The sequence below is a fragment of the Pleurodeles waltl genome, chromosome 2_2, assembly GCF_031143425.1.
Source record: "Pleurodeles waltl isolate 20211129_DDA chromosome 2_2, aPleWal1.hap1.20221129, whole genome shotgun sequence".
Lineage (NCBI taxonomy): Eukaryota > Metazoa > Chordata > Amphibia > Caudata > Salamandridae > Pleurodeles > Pleurodeles waltl.
Genome location: NC_090439.1, coordinates 799,665,409 through 799,677,856, shown reverse-complemented (window position 1 = coordinate 799,677,856; position 12,448 = coordinate 799,665,409). Strand labels below are relative to the sequence as shown.

The following is a 12,448-nucleotide window of genomic DNA, read 5'->3' as shown; positions in this document are numbered from 1 at the left end:
TCATAATAGATTCTTGGTTTGTAAAATACCCTTCGATTCTTAAATCATAAAAACAGATTTTACATATTTCAACCAAAGGACAGCCCCCAGCGTTATCCAATCGGAGACATTCTTGTATGATCTCCCTCATGAGACTTACTTCTGAGGTCAACCAGATTCACAACCAGAGTAGTAGCAGGCTGATACTGATTCTATCCTCTATAAAGTTTGCTCCAGTTGCCTGTGAGAAGCATTATTAGAACATTCGAACGTTGGCAGCTCCATTGAAAACAATGGAGTGCTGCGGGATTTTACTGGCCGGTAAAAGCCCGCAGCGCCAACATTCCAATGTTCGCTTTGTTCACAGCAACAGCTGTGAACAAAGCCTCACGGAGCCCAAGGGGATTTCAATCCCCTCGGGCTCCGTGAGCAATTTGTTTTATTTAATAGAACATTCTGCCCTGAGTGGCAGAATGTTCTAATAGCCTTAGAACCCGCCGTAGCGGGCTCTACCGGCTATTAAAGGCCCTTTCCCTTGTTAAATGCCCTTGCCTTCGGCTCGGGCATTTAACGCGGGAGCGGGCCTTTAATAGCCAGTAGAGCCCGCTATGGCGGGTTCTAAGGCTATAGTAGAAAGGGACTGTGGAACTGCCAACAAATTCTGAAGGGACTTTTTTTCTAATATCTGAAGGACATTTTCAGTTTTATAACCCCACACTCCTGCTCCATAGGTCACTATTGCAACACATTTGCCATTATAAATTGAGGAAAGTTCCTTCACCGGTTTTTGCCCCAACCTTCTTGCAAAATCTAAAAGAGAGTCAATTGATCTCTGAAAGTGAAGGGAGCATTATTTATATAAAAAAAAGTCTCAACTCATCTTTTAAGTCATACTTAATTCCCAGGTAAGTAAAATATTCTACTTGAGCCATCTATGTACCACCAAGTTGAAATGTCATAGTTTTTGTTCTTTTAGGGCCCACTTACCTAAGTTTGTTTTCAGGCCTAACTTATCCATGAAGTGTTTGAATCCATCTAGTAGGGATTGCAGCCCCATGGCTGTTCGTGCAATCAGCAAGGCATCATCAGCATATAGCAGTACTGGGATTGAAAGTTGCTCAAATTTGGATGTATCTTTCCCTGCTCTACGCAGTGAGTCCTTCAGCCCATTTATATATAATTTAAAAAGTAAAGGGGCCAACACACAGCCTTTCCGCACACCCATCCTGGACCTAATTTCTGTAGAAAGTTCCCCGTTTATCCTATATCTGATTTTCACCATAGTGTCCGAATGGATCCTTTACATCAGGTTTATCGGTTTATCAGTGGCTTATCAAACCCTATTTCATCGATGATGGACCATAAAATGGGGCTGTTACTATATCAAATGCACTGGAGAGGTCCATAAATGCTAGATGAACAAACCCCCACCTTTGCACTGACATACTTCCCTAGAACAAGCTGGAGACTTAGGCATTGGTCAATAGTGTCCACTTCTTTGTGGAATCCATATTGCACCCTGGGAAGTAATTGCTTCTCTTCTATCCATGCCTTCAGTTTGGTTGCATAGCCCTGCCCAAGATCTTACATGAGGTGTCCACGAGGGAGATTGGTCGATAGCAGCTAGGCAGGTTTTTGTCCTCTTTTTTTAAACATTGGTACCACCACTGCCACTTTCCATACTGGAATTAACTTACCAGTGACAGCAGCCCTAAAAACATTTGTTAAAATGAGTGCTCACAACATAACGTTCGATTTAAAAAGATCCATAGGGACTCCATCTGGGCCAGGTGCTTTCCCAGACCATCTCTGATGAATTGCTGCTACCACATCCTTTACATGAATTGACTGACTTAGTGAATGGAGTTCTTCCTGGCTCTGCAGTGGTACAACAGGAGTTTCTGATGCTGCAATAGCCCTTGCACAGCTAAATACAGTAGTAAAATGCTCTACCCAGGAGCAGACATGATGTTAGTGCAGACACTAGGTTTGTTATAACCTTAAAAGAAGCATTTGTTCACAATCTTCCAAAAACTCGTATTATCCTTTGTTATAGTATCTTTCTCCAAGGCCTCCCAGGCTTTGCTTCTAATCTCAGCGCTCCTTTGTTCTAAAGCCTTCTTGTAAACATTCCTGCATAGCTTAATTTCTTTCTGACAACAGGGTTTTTCTGCAAAGGTCTAAGTTACTTGGGTGCTCGGGCACAAGTTTGATTAAACCTGCCCTTTGGAGTATCATTTCTTCATGGTTTATTACTTAACATCTTGTCAGAAACAGATGCACAAACATCTCCAAACGCCTCAATGACTCATAGATGGTTCTTCACTGGAAGGTGATATTGAAAACGCACCTTTGTTCTCCTTGATAATATCATGCATAAATGTATCCTTATCAGTCATTCCCCATGTACACCTTACGCACCAATTAAATGAATATTCAACTGGGTGGCAGATTTCATTTTGCCCCCATGAACCAAATTCAGAGTAAAGGAAACAATTAGCGGATTGTGGTCGCTACTAAATCTGGAGACTACTTCAGAGTCTTGCAGCAGGAGGTAAAGATCGTTAGAGATAATGATATGATCAATATTGCTACCTTTCCCTTTGCTATTAAATTAAAAGGGAGGGCTGTGGTTGGATGTTTATAGTCTCAAGCAAAGCTCAGATTCCAAGGAAATAAGACTCTGTTAGCTACATCCCCATAAAGTACATTCTTAAAGTGAGTCTGTTCCACCCCTTCCTGATTCCTCAAAACACAGGGACTAGTGGCACTATCCTCACATAGGTGTAAATTAAAATCTCTCACCCATATAAAGTCATTCTTTCCTACCCCCAAGCTAAGCATTTGCACTGTCCTCTTCAAGGTCATCTATGAGCTTTGTTGAATTATCACCAAAAACATTCCAATAAATAATTATCAGCATAATATCAAACAACTCTGGCATAATCATTAAAAGTAGCTTATAAAAGCAGGTGGATTTAACTTCCCTAATTTTAAGTTTAGTCAATTTAGAGGCAAAAAAGTACACAGTCCACCTTAAGGTCTTCCCGATCTAGATGGAGTTACTAGGGTGTTTAGACACTGGGATTCATTCAAAAAGGACTCATCCATGGCCCAAATTTCTTGCAAGCAAACTATATCGTGCAGTATCCAATCGGGATTGCCCAGCTTTCCATGGATCCCTGCCACATTCCAAGATGAAATCTTGATACCTGCACTCTTGGTATGACTACTTTCTGATCATGTGGCTTGTTAGATAGAGAAGATAAAACACTAGATGTCCCCTGAGAGTCTGTGTTTTGGATTTTGTCTGTTCTCATGTACCCTACTACAGAGCATGACCTAGGGAAGGGTGGGCAAAATCTCCTGAGCAAGCTTCTGGTGTACATGTCTCCCCCCTCCCCCCCCCAATGTTTACTCACAAGGACCGAGGGCAGTAAATCCTGACGACAAAACTACAAATGTTTTTTTTTTAAGTAGGAACATTAAACCACTGCTAGTTCGGATACACAGCAGGCCCCGCCACAGTGCTCATTCCCCTATCCGCTTACGCTGTGTGTAAAAATACTCCAAAGGCAGCATCTTAATGTAACTGTGTGACAATAACCTCTGAGACAGGCACTGAAGCAGCATATAAACAATTTGAGAGTTTTTAATGTTGATAATCACAGTGCCCTGGGAATCTCTGGGATGAATGCCCAGTCAAATAGTCCTTCTCACCGTGAGGACCTCCTTCGCTAGCCCCTGCAACCATCATGAGTTTTTTTCAGCCAGAAAAGAGACTTATTTTTCAGAGCTGCGTAATGCTCTTCTTTCTGTGGTGATAACACTGAGAAGTCCTTTAGAATGATTCTATAGGGTGTGCATTCTGGTGGCAATTGGGGGTAAACTTTACTGGGCCTTCCAGGAAAACAGATGTTTCTTTACTCTTATTTATCTATTAAGCCCTCTCAGATACTTGAGCTGACTGCCCTGAGTTGAACTAGACATGCGGATTAGTAGGCTCTTGGGGCGTATTTAACGGTTGGGAGTGCTGCAAGATGGGCTCCTGTAAACCCTGTCCAGTCTGGGCAACGTGAGCAGCAGCTTTGAGCAAAACAGCCCTCGTATATGCCATGAGTTGGGCTTCAATGAAGTCAAGACAAGAGGAGAGGGGGGAGAGCTCAGGTTTCAACAGCTCCCTAATCCTCTCAAGGCAACCCTCCATATAACGATCCTTGCTTTGAACATTTGGAAGAGGGACCCCCAATTCCTCACCAAGATGGGGAGCAGCATTATAATGCTCTTGAGACTCCACCCACACTACCAACAATGGGTTATCCATTACTAATTTAGAAATGTTACAAGTTTGCTATGATTTCCCCTCGTAATTTTCCTGGCTGTTGTAAAGCTGATGTTATCAGTATCGCCCCCTATGATTGCTGGCAATGGTGTGGGACTTTTAACCTCCTTAGTAGCCGAAGAAACTGAAACTGGAGTGGTAGAAGTGTGTGGCGTTTATGCTGCAGATCTTTGTTCACTCAGCAGTGCAACATACCAGGTGTGGGGGTACCCAGATTTAATAAAAGCCTCCTCTCAGTTAGCTCAATCTCAGTATTAATAACCCCCATAGCTCTCTCCAGCGTACGGTCTATGGAGGTACACAGAACAAAAGTGGTCAGAACAGAGTTGCTACCTCCAGGTTTCCTTTTACCCATCCTAAAGCAGAGCTGGGAGTAGAGTCAACTTGGATTTAGTGTGTAGCAGCACCAAACAGACACTAAAGGAATGCTACAAACTCCCAATAACAGAGTCCAGCCTCTTTCTGGCTATGAGTGGCTAACATGGGCTCATCTTGGCTCAGTCTTTGCCCGGGAACGCGCTTGGGAGTGTCCCGCGCTGCGAGAGGTGAGCTCACTAATAAGCGCTGGCAGGGCAAGCAGTAAAGGCAGAAAGCACCTCCAGGCGCATATGTTGCTGGTAGATAAAAGTTCAGGCTCCTGCAAAGCTTATGAGGTGCGTCCCTAGTCATAGGGAAGATGTTTTAAAGAAACAGAGAAGAAAAATATTTAGCTGTATCTGGTGCAGTTGTTCTTTGCTAGGCAAGCCAATGTTTCTTCGGTTCCATGGCCTTCTTCACTTCCAGCAACAGGGGAGAGGTTGCTTAGATACAGGCAGATTTCATTGTATGGGCGTGGACCCAAATATTCTTGGGTGTCAGCAAAAAGCTAGCACCGCTAGCTCTTAGAGTAGCCATTTCCTCCAATAGATCCAAACCGAACATGCAGAGCACTGTCACTCAGGTATCTGTCAGGAAGTCCGGAAATACTTTAATGCAGCAGGTAAGTTTATCTAACTTTTTTGCTTCCAGCCAGCTCTATGATGGGAGTGATTCAAGAAGAGCAATTTTAAGGGTAAAATCAGACTGAAATTGGCGATGACCCCCTAAGTGAATTGAAAAAAAAATTCAAAAACTTTCACCTTCTATGTTTTGTAGCAGTTCATCTCCGTTCTGCTAGTATGATACGCTTTCAGGCAAAAGCTATCCCAAAGTCTGTTTCACCACAGAAACCAACAATAGTGTGTTTCTTGATCTCCTCTTATCGCTGTATCTCCCTGCCATCCCAATTTCCCCCTCTGCAAATCAAACAAAATCTCCACCTCCAACTACCTAGTGGAGCAAGCACATTTGCTGCTTGTGTCTCCTGAAGTCTGGGGCTATGACACGTAACACAAACAAAAGAAAACTTTCCCAAAAAGGCTATTTATAGCATTTGTGATGAGGAAAAAATAGGACACATTTTGACTTTCTTACCAGTCTGGTGCGTTGAATCACCTTGAACTGAGATGTTTTGATGAAAAATAATATTTTTTTTTGTCTCACTCACCTGGATTGGGGTAATTTAGTCATGTGCTGAGAAGATGGAGATAGAGGTGACAAAGAGGACAGTGACTACAATTCACATGAATCGATGATAAGAGATGTATGCTGAAACAGACAACTTGAGATTTCCTGAACAGCATACTTTTACTCAGGAAACCTAAGGAAAGCTTTTTGGCTAAATTGTTGGGGCAGACATGTGAGAGCTGTAGGCCTTTTTTCTGGAAATAAAATGACAGACAAATTGCCACACTGGCTTGGATTGGAGCTGGAGAACTTTTATGATGCTTGTAGTGGTGTGACATGATACTTGTAGTGGTGTGACAAGATTTCGAGTCTTTCTCTGCAACGTTTGACTCCAACAACCACAAATGATAAGTAAGTGTGAACAACAGGAGGTTAGCCAGGAAAGTAAAGCACCTCTTACAAATCACACCTGCTGAGCTTCAGGCACACTCTTTTTTTCATAATTCAAACATTTGGACTTCATTGTGGGTAATCACAGTAAACGGTTTGACTTTGGGATATAAGATTACCTATGCACTCCAAATGCAATTTGAATAGCTTGTTCCTGACACAAATAAGTGAGTTGGAGTTTTAAAGTGAGTTCTGCATATTTACGTAGTTTCTACAGCATTTTAGCAGAAAATATCAATTTCAAAAAGCATGTCAGATTTATGTAACAGTGGGAAACGTTTTCTTCCATTGTTGCACCCCATATTTTCCCTTCTTACAACTAAACACAACTGTTGCTTGTGGAAAGGTGAAGATGCCACTTTTCAATTCATGACACTAGATCTCTTTCACTAAGTAAATGGATTATTGACGGGTGACAGCTACGTTTTGCGTCCAACCCTAAAAAGAGAGTCTTGGAAGAGGATACAACCATGAACCCTCTATGGACATTAACATAAAAGGCCCCAGGCCGAAGAAAGAGTACTTCTGGAAACATAAACAATCAAACCGTGATGGCAGAGTTCAACTTCTGCCGACCTATGCCCAGGGGATTCACCCACAAAGAACAGGCCATCACGTGCCTGCATATGAAATAGGTTTACGCCACTCCTACTGCCTGTGGTGGTTCTTAAATACAAAGCAGAACCAGGGACACTCTGGTCTCGAGTGCAGATATCTAATGTGTATTAACACTACAGTCGCACCTTTGTGCCACAGAACAGTATATATTACTCTTGGGATTTGAGAATAACCAACATGCAAATAGCGTCCACTGAACTTCATGTAATTTGGCTTCATAAATATTTACTGTGGATATCCACATAACATGGCTGCTTTATACTACGCGGTGGCTGCTGGGGGCTTCCCTTGTTTCCCACCAGTGTGTTATCATTTCAATATCCTTAGTAGGTAAGTATCATGAGTGAACTGTGGGGGCTGTTCTGTTTAGCTGTAAAGGTTTCAGCCGGATATAGACAGGTCTTGGAAGAAATAACTGATGTTATGTATCAGTCTTGTGATCGATAGCTGTAGTAGGCTTAAGGAAATTTACCATTTGTTAAGTTCAGGACCAGAAAATTGTTAGTTCAAGTATTGTTGCCACTAAGGCAAAGCAGTGTTGCTCTGTTTTGCTACTTCCTGAGAACATTTGGCTGTGACCCCATTCCTCTAGTGCTATCTGTACCAACACAATACAATGCACATATAAGAATGTGCACAGTAGTTGTAGCTGTTGCCCCACGACGATTCTGCCACATCAGAGGTCAGCGGGTTCAGGTTGAAGTATTCTGGAAACAGTTTTTCGAAAGAGAATAAATAATGGGGATGCTATTGGATAGGGTGATTGAGAGCACTAATTCAAAACATTTGCACATGCCGAAGAGACACGCAGTGTATTTTAAGAGCAAATATTGTCTGTGCTCTTTCAAAACAGGTAAACAAGCCTGCAATGTAAATAAAAATGAATCAAATATGCCTACTATGGTGCCCCCCCCCCCCTTTGATGGGCTGGCACCTTAGGTGGTTGCCTATATCCCCCAGTGTTTGTGCAGCTCCCCCGATGAAGAGGTTCGGGGAGAGCTGTTCCTTTAAAGTTGTGATATGGCAATAGCTTTAATATCTCTCTACTGAATCTAAGTGAAATTATCAGTCCCTGCCATAATAAGGGATTCCCATTCGAATTATCTAATTTGGGCTACAGCACATTGGACACCCAACTGTTGTATCCGATAGGTTGTGTCTACTTTACACATTTAACTCAGCATTTGAAACTTTTGTATGATAGGGTACAATGCTAAACTACGAAAAAATAAATATCGTCACCTCTGGTGATGGGCACTAGTTTCACAGGCACTCAGCACACAGGGCTGCAGTCTATGGAAATGATTTACAAATTCAAAAATGGTGCAGACGAGAAGAACCCATTTTATTTAAGCTATCTTTATATTTAAGCTGTCTTTATATGGGCGTACTATTTTTTACGGCCTGGAAAATATGTAGACAATGCAAAAATAAAACTGAAATGCCTCCTTCGGGCAGAGGAAAACAGAAAATATGTGCACACACAGGTCGAAAACCAACTAGTTTCCAGTTTTCCGTAAAATATTAATTCTGCCATGAAATATTCAATTTACCTGCGATTTAAGAGCTCACTTGATAAATACAGAACTGCCTAGTTAAACGTCAAGATTGAGCTCGAAAATGTCATGAAAAATTAGAAAGACATCAATATCTTTCAAATATGTCATCAGCGAAATAAGAATACTCGCTGTTTTCTTAATTCATTATGTCTTTGGTCGCCATAATCAAAAGCAACTTCTACTCTGGACATTCTTGCTCACTACAGACTTAAGATCAGCTACCTTCTGGGACCACTTCCTCGTCCCATCCTTACATTATGATGTCTACCATGGGCCATATAAGGAATCTGACGAGAAAGATGGCCCCATGAATCATGAAGCTTATAATTAAGTAAGGACCTGGCTTAGTTTCACATAAAATTGCCCTTGAAGCTTGGCCTCTAGAAAAAAAGGAAATAATTTAATGCAGTGACTTAAAGGCTTATGAATACTGATCTAAAACGGTATACATCATTTAAGAATCGTTTTGCTTATCTCGAAAGGTGAGTGGCTTTACATATTGGTAAACTAAAGTTGTTATGCACAGATATGCCACTAAAGGATCTCAGTTGTGTGTGGGGCGCACCTGAGAAGGAATCTTTGAATACTGCATTGCCTACGTCAAGAGTGACATACACAGGCAAGACCTTATGGGTACCAAACCAAATGCATAGTCCTGCTCGGTTTAAATGTCACCGCAGATGCTACACAGGAAAACTGCAAACCAGGCTGTGTGTACCATAAACTTCTGGAACAACTTAGGATTTCGACAAATGTACCTTATACTGTTTGAGTATCCTTTGCCTGAAACAGGAACATGCTGAACAGTTACATATGAAATCTTTTCTCGGTATGTTAGAACAAGAGTGGCGTTTCCTGAGCAACACGTACGTGCAATTGCATACACGCATCACCTCATCAGGTCACAGTAACACTGATCAGAAGATGAGAGATGCTGGCGGTAAAGGTGGGCAGGGCACTGAGCGGTGAACAAGACGTGAATAATGCACGTGCCAGCCCCTTTAAAAAACATCACACCCCACCACAGCAAGAAAAACAGAGCAACAACTGCAACGGTGCGTTTTTTTTCCCAACAAGATACTGCTGTTTCATATCATACTTTTAAAAGAAGTACTGTAACACAATTACCAATAAAATACACACAAGCAGGTGCCTTTAAGGGCTGACCTCCAATCTTGCGCTTTTGGGATTTCAATATGTGACGTGCGGAGTCCCTAAATGCCTCTGCAGAAAGAGCTCGACCCACTGTGCTATGCTAGAAGCGCTCCACAGGGGACTCCACACATCGGCGGTTCACAGCAGCCTTCAAACGCGGGCGCTGACCTGAAGCACGTACTCTCGCGTGCGGCCTCACGGCTGCGTCGCTCTTCCTGTACCATTTGTTCTGAATAGATAATAGAGGCAAATGCACAATCCTTGCTTTCCCCCACACGGGTCCGTGGATGGAACTCCTACGGGGCCGTGTGACAACTCGCAAAATGCTCCTGCACAATAAATCATACAATGCACGCCAGGCAATTACTTCACCGCCAGCCTCCCATACATTGAAGGCAGAACAAACATCGAGCACTCTGCCGTGCCAGCGCTTTAAACATATTTATAGACAACAGTTCATACACACTGTTCAGTTTAGCCTTTAGTATTTCCATTTAAATAAACCGACATCACCCAAACAGCAAGCACCCCTACACTCTAGCCTGATAACGGGCCATAATATTTACATCACGTGTGTTTAGACCCTGCGCTTCTTAGCAGCGCACATTCCTCTACTGTGACGTGCATCCTCTGGCATCTTTCTAGAAGAGGAATGAATCAGACATACCGCACTTCCATCCACATAAGTGAATTTTACCATGCCACATACGCGAAAAAAGCAGCGCCAGAAACACCCCCGGATGCTGAACTCTACCTGACCGTCAGGCTGTACTGTAGCGCCTGGTGCCAGCATCAACACGCACAGACCTCGCGACTAGACAGAAGCGCGGAGGTGAAACGATTAAAAAAAAAAAAACACCTCACTGAACTGTCACAATAATCACCCACAGTGCTAACTAAACATGACCACCACAAGCAGTGACCTGTCGAATGAGGCTCAATAAACATGGCACCTTTGACTTAGTTTAGACAGATCCCTGTAAACAAAACCACACCCCACCATAAATGCCTATGTCGAGCGAGGTGACCACCACCCCTAGGGGTTAACTCCTGCCCGGGTGATGATTCCAAAGTAAACCCTCCCGCCGGAATCAACCTGGGCAACCTTCGCTTTCTGGTTCTGCCAGAATCCGATCCCTCGGCTCCTCCGTCCCTGCACACTCTGCAGAGCGGGGGACGGCGTCTCATCTAACCCACGCAGCACAACTTCAGCCCTCGCTCCCGGCTGCTGGAGCAGTCCCCTGGGAGAGCAGCACGGGCCGTGGGGCGAGGACTGGCGCTGCGCTGCGCGGGCTCCAGGCGCAGGTGAAACCAGGCACAAGCATACCGCGCTGACCCCGCTGTGCGCACAGATGCGTGGAGCGCAGACTGCTGTTCACGTTCAATTACAAACAGAGGCAACGCCTACAAGCTGATGAAGTACCTTCACTGCGAAGCTGCGCGGGTCTCTCACTTCATCTTCCGTTGACAAGGAAACCGAAAAAGCACTTCATTTTCCAGGGGAAAAAAAGAAAAATACACCTTCCACTGCCATCATGTAAAAACGTTATCAACATGAACACCGCTGTTCACACCATAAAAATGAATGAGACAAAAAAAAAGTAAAACGTGCAAAAAGTACTGGCCTTAGGAGAGAAGAAAGATTGTCATAAGGCGCTAGCTGCAAGAAAAGTTTCAGGTTATATGGGGGCGCTAAAAAGAGAGGAAAGCAAACCTCTGGGTTTGCCTTGGGGTTTAAAAATGAAGCAAAAATAAAATGAAGGTTTTGGTGAATGGTTTGCATCGGACCTGCAAGACCACACGCTCCGGTCAACGCTGTTGCTGTGCAATGCATTATCAATCCCAACGCAAGAAGAAAACGCAGAGGAAAAGAGGTTAGAGACATGCCACTTCTAATAGCAAAAAATGTGCACACACTTCACACCGCGTTCCAAACAAAACCAGTTGCTATTTAATGGCGTTGGGGCTGCAAGGAATTTTATCAGTAACTGCTGCTGCCGCTTGCAGCCACACAGCCACAGCACCTTCATAACAAGTACCAATGCATGCTAGAAAAACTTGCATTCAGAAAAAGGCTAAAAACATGCTCCAGCTCTCATCTAAAACAATCATCAAAGAAGTGAAAAAAAGAAGAAAAAAATTAAAAAAAAGAAAAAGACGAAAAAAGACAAGAATGCCACTGAAAAGGTACTCACCGAGCGGGAGTAAAAATGAGATTTAGTATAAAATACAGTATGGCGGTGGGAGAAGGAATGAAGCGCTTTGCTCTCAGTCTCTTGCCTCGGGCACTGACACGTGACTCACAGTCAGGCTGACTCGCCGGCAGGGAGGGGAGAAAGAGGAGGGGATGGTGGGAAGCCCCAGCGGAGCAGGCGAGTGCTCGTCTACACCGGCGCCGGATTGGAGCCTGCAGCAGGTGCACGGCGGCTCGCAGGCGCGGGGACGGCGGCGGGGCTCAGCGCGCACGCACACGCGCAGTCCCTGGTCTGAGCTCACGATGTGCACAGAGGCTGCTGAGGCCGGACAGGTGTGCAAACAGCGCGGGCATTAAGCTAAGGCGCACGATGCAGGACGTGCGCACCGCACCAAGTAGCACAAACGTGTTGTGTCCCTTCTCACAGCCCCTTAGTTCACGGAGGAATCGCGCAAGTGCCTAGACGTTCCATCACCACTTGCGTGGCCTCGGTCGTACGCCTGTAAATCTGTTGGTATGCATGCTCTAGGGAAGGTCACACGTCGAAGTGGACACGGCAGTACAGAGTCCCCCACCGATTCTAGAGAAGGTACTTTGCTGCCCTTACCAGAAACAAGAAGAGGCACAGAGTTGTGCCTTGTGCATCAACCCTGCAGCAGCTTGTAC

The 12,448-nt window shown here is 44.1% G+C and overlaps 1 protein-coding gene across 1 annotated transcript in view; it reads right to left on the bottom strand.

Annotated features, from left to right (window-relative positions):
- Window positions 1-12,010, bottom strand: part of RALYL (RALY RNA binding protein like) — a 1,738,931-nt gene extending 1,726,921 nt beyond the window's left edge. The window contains exon 1 of the mRNA XM_069220422.1: window positions 11,784-12,010. The gene's annotated coding sequence lies outside the window, so the exon portion shown is untranslated. The remainder of the gene's footprint in view (window positions 1-11,783) is intronic.
- Between the last annotated feature and the right edge of the window lie 438 nt (window positions 12,011-12,448).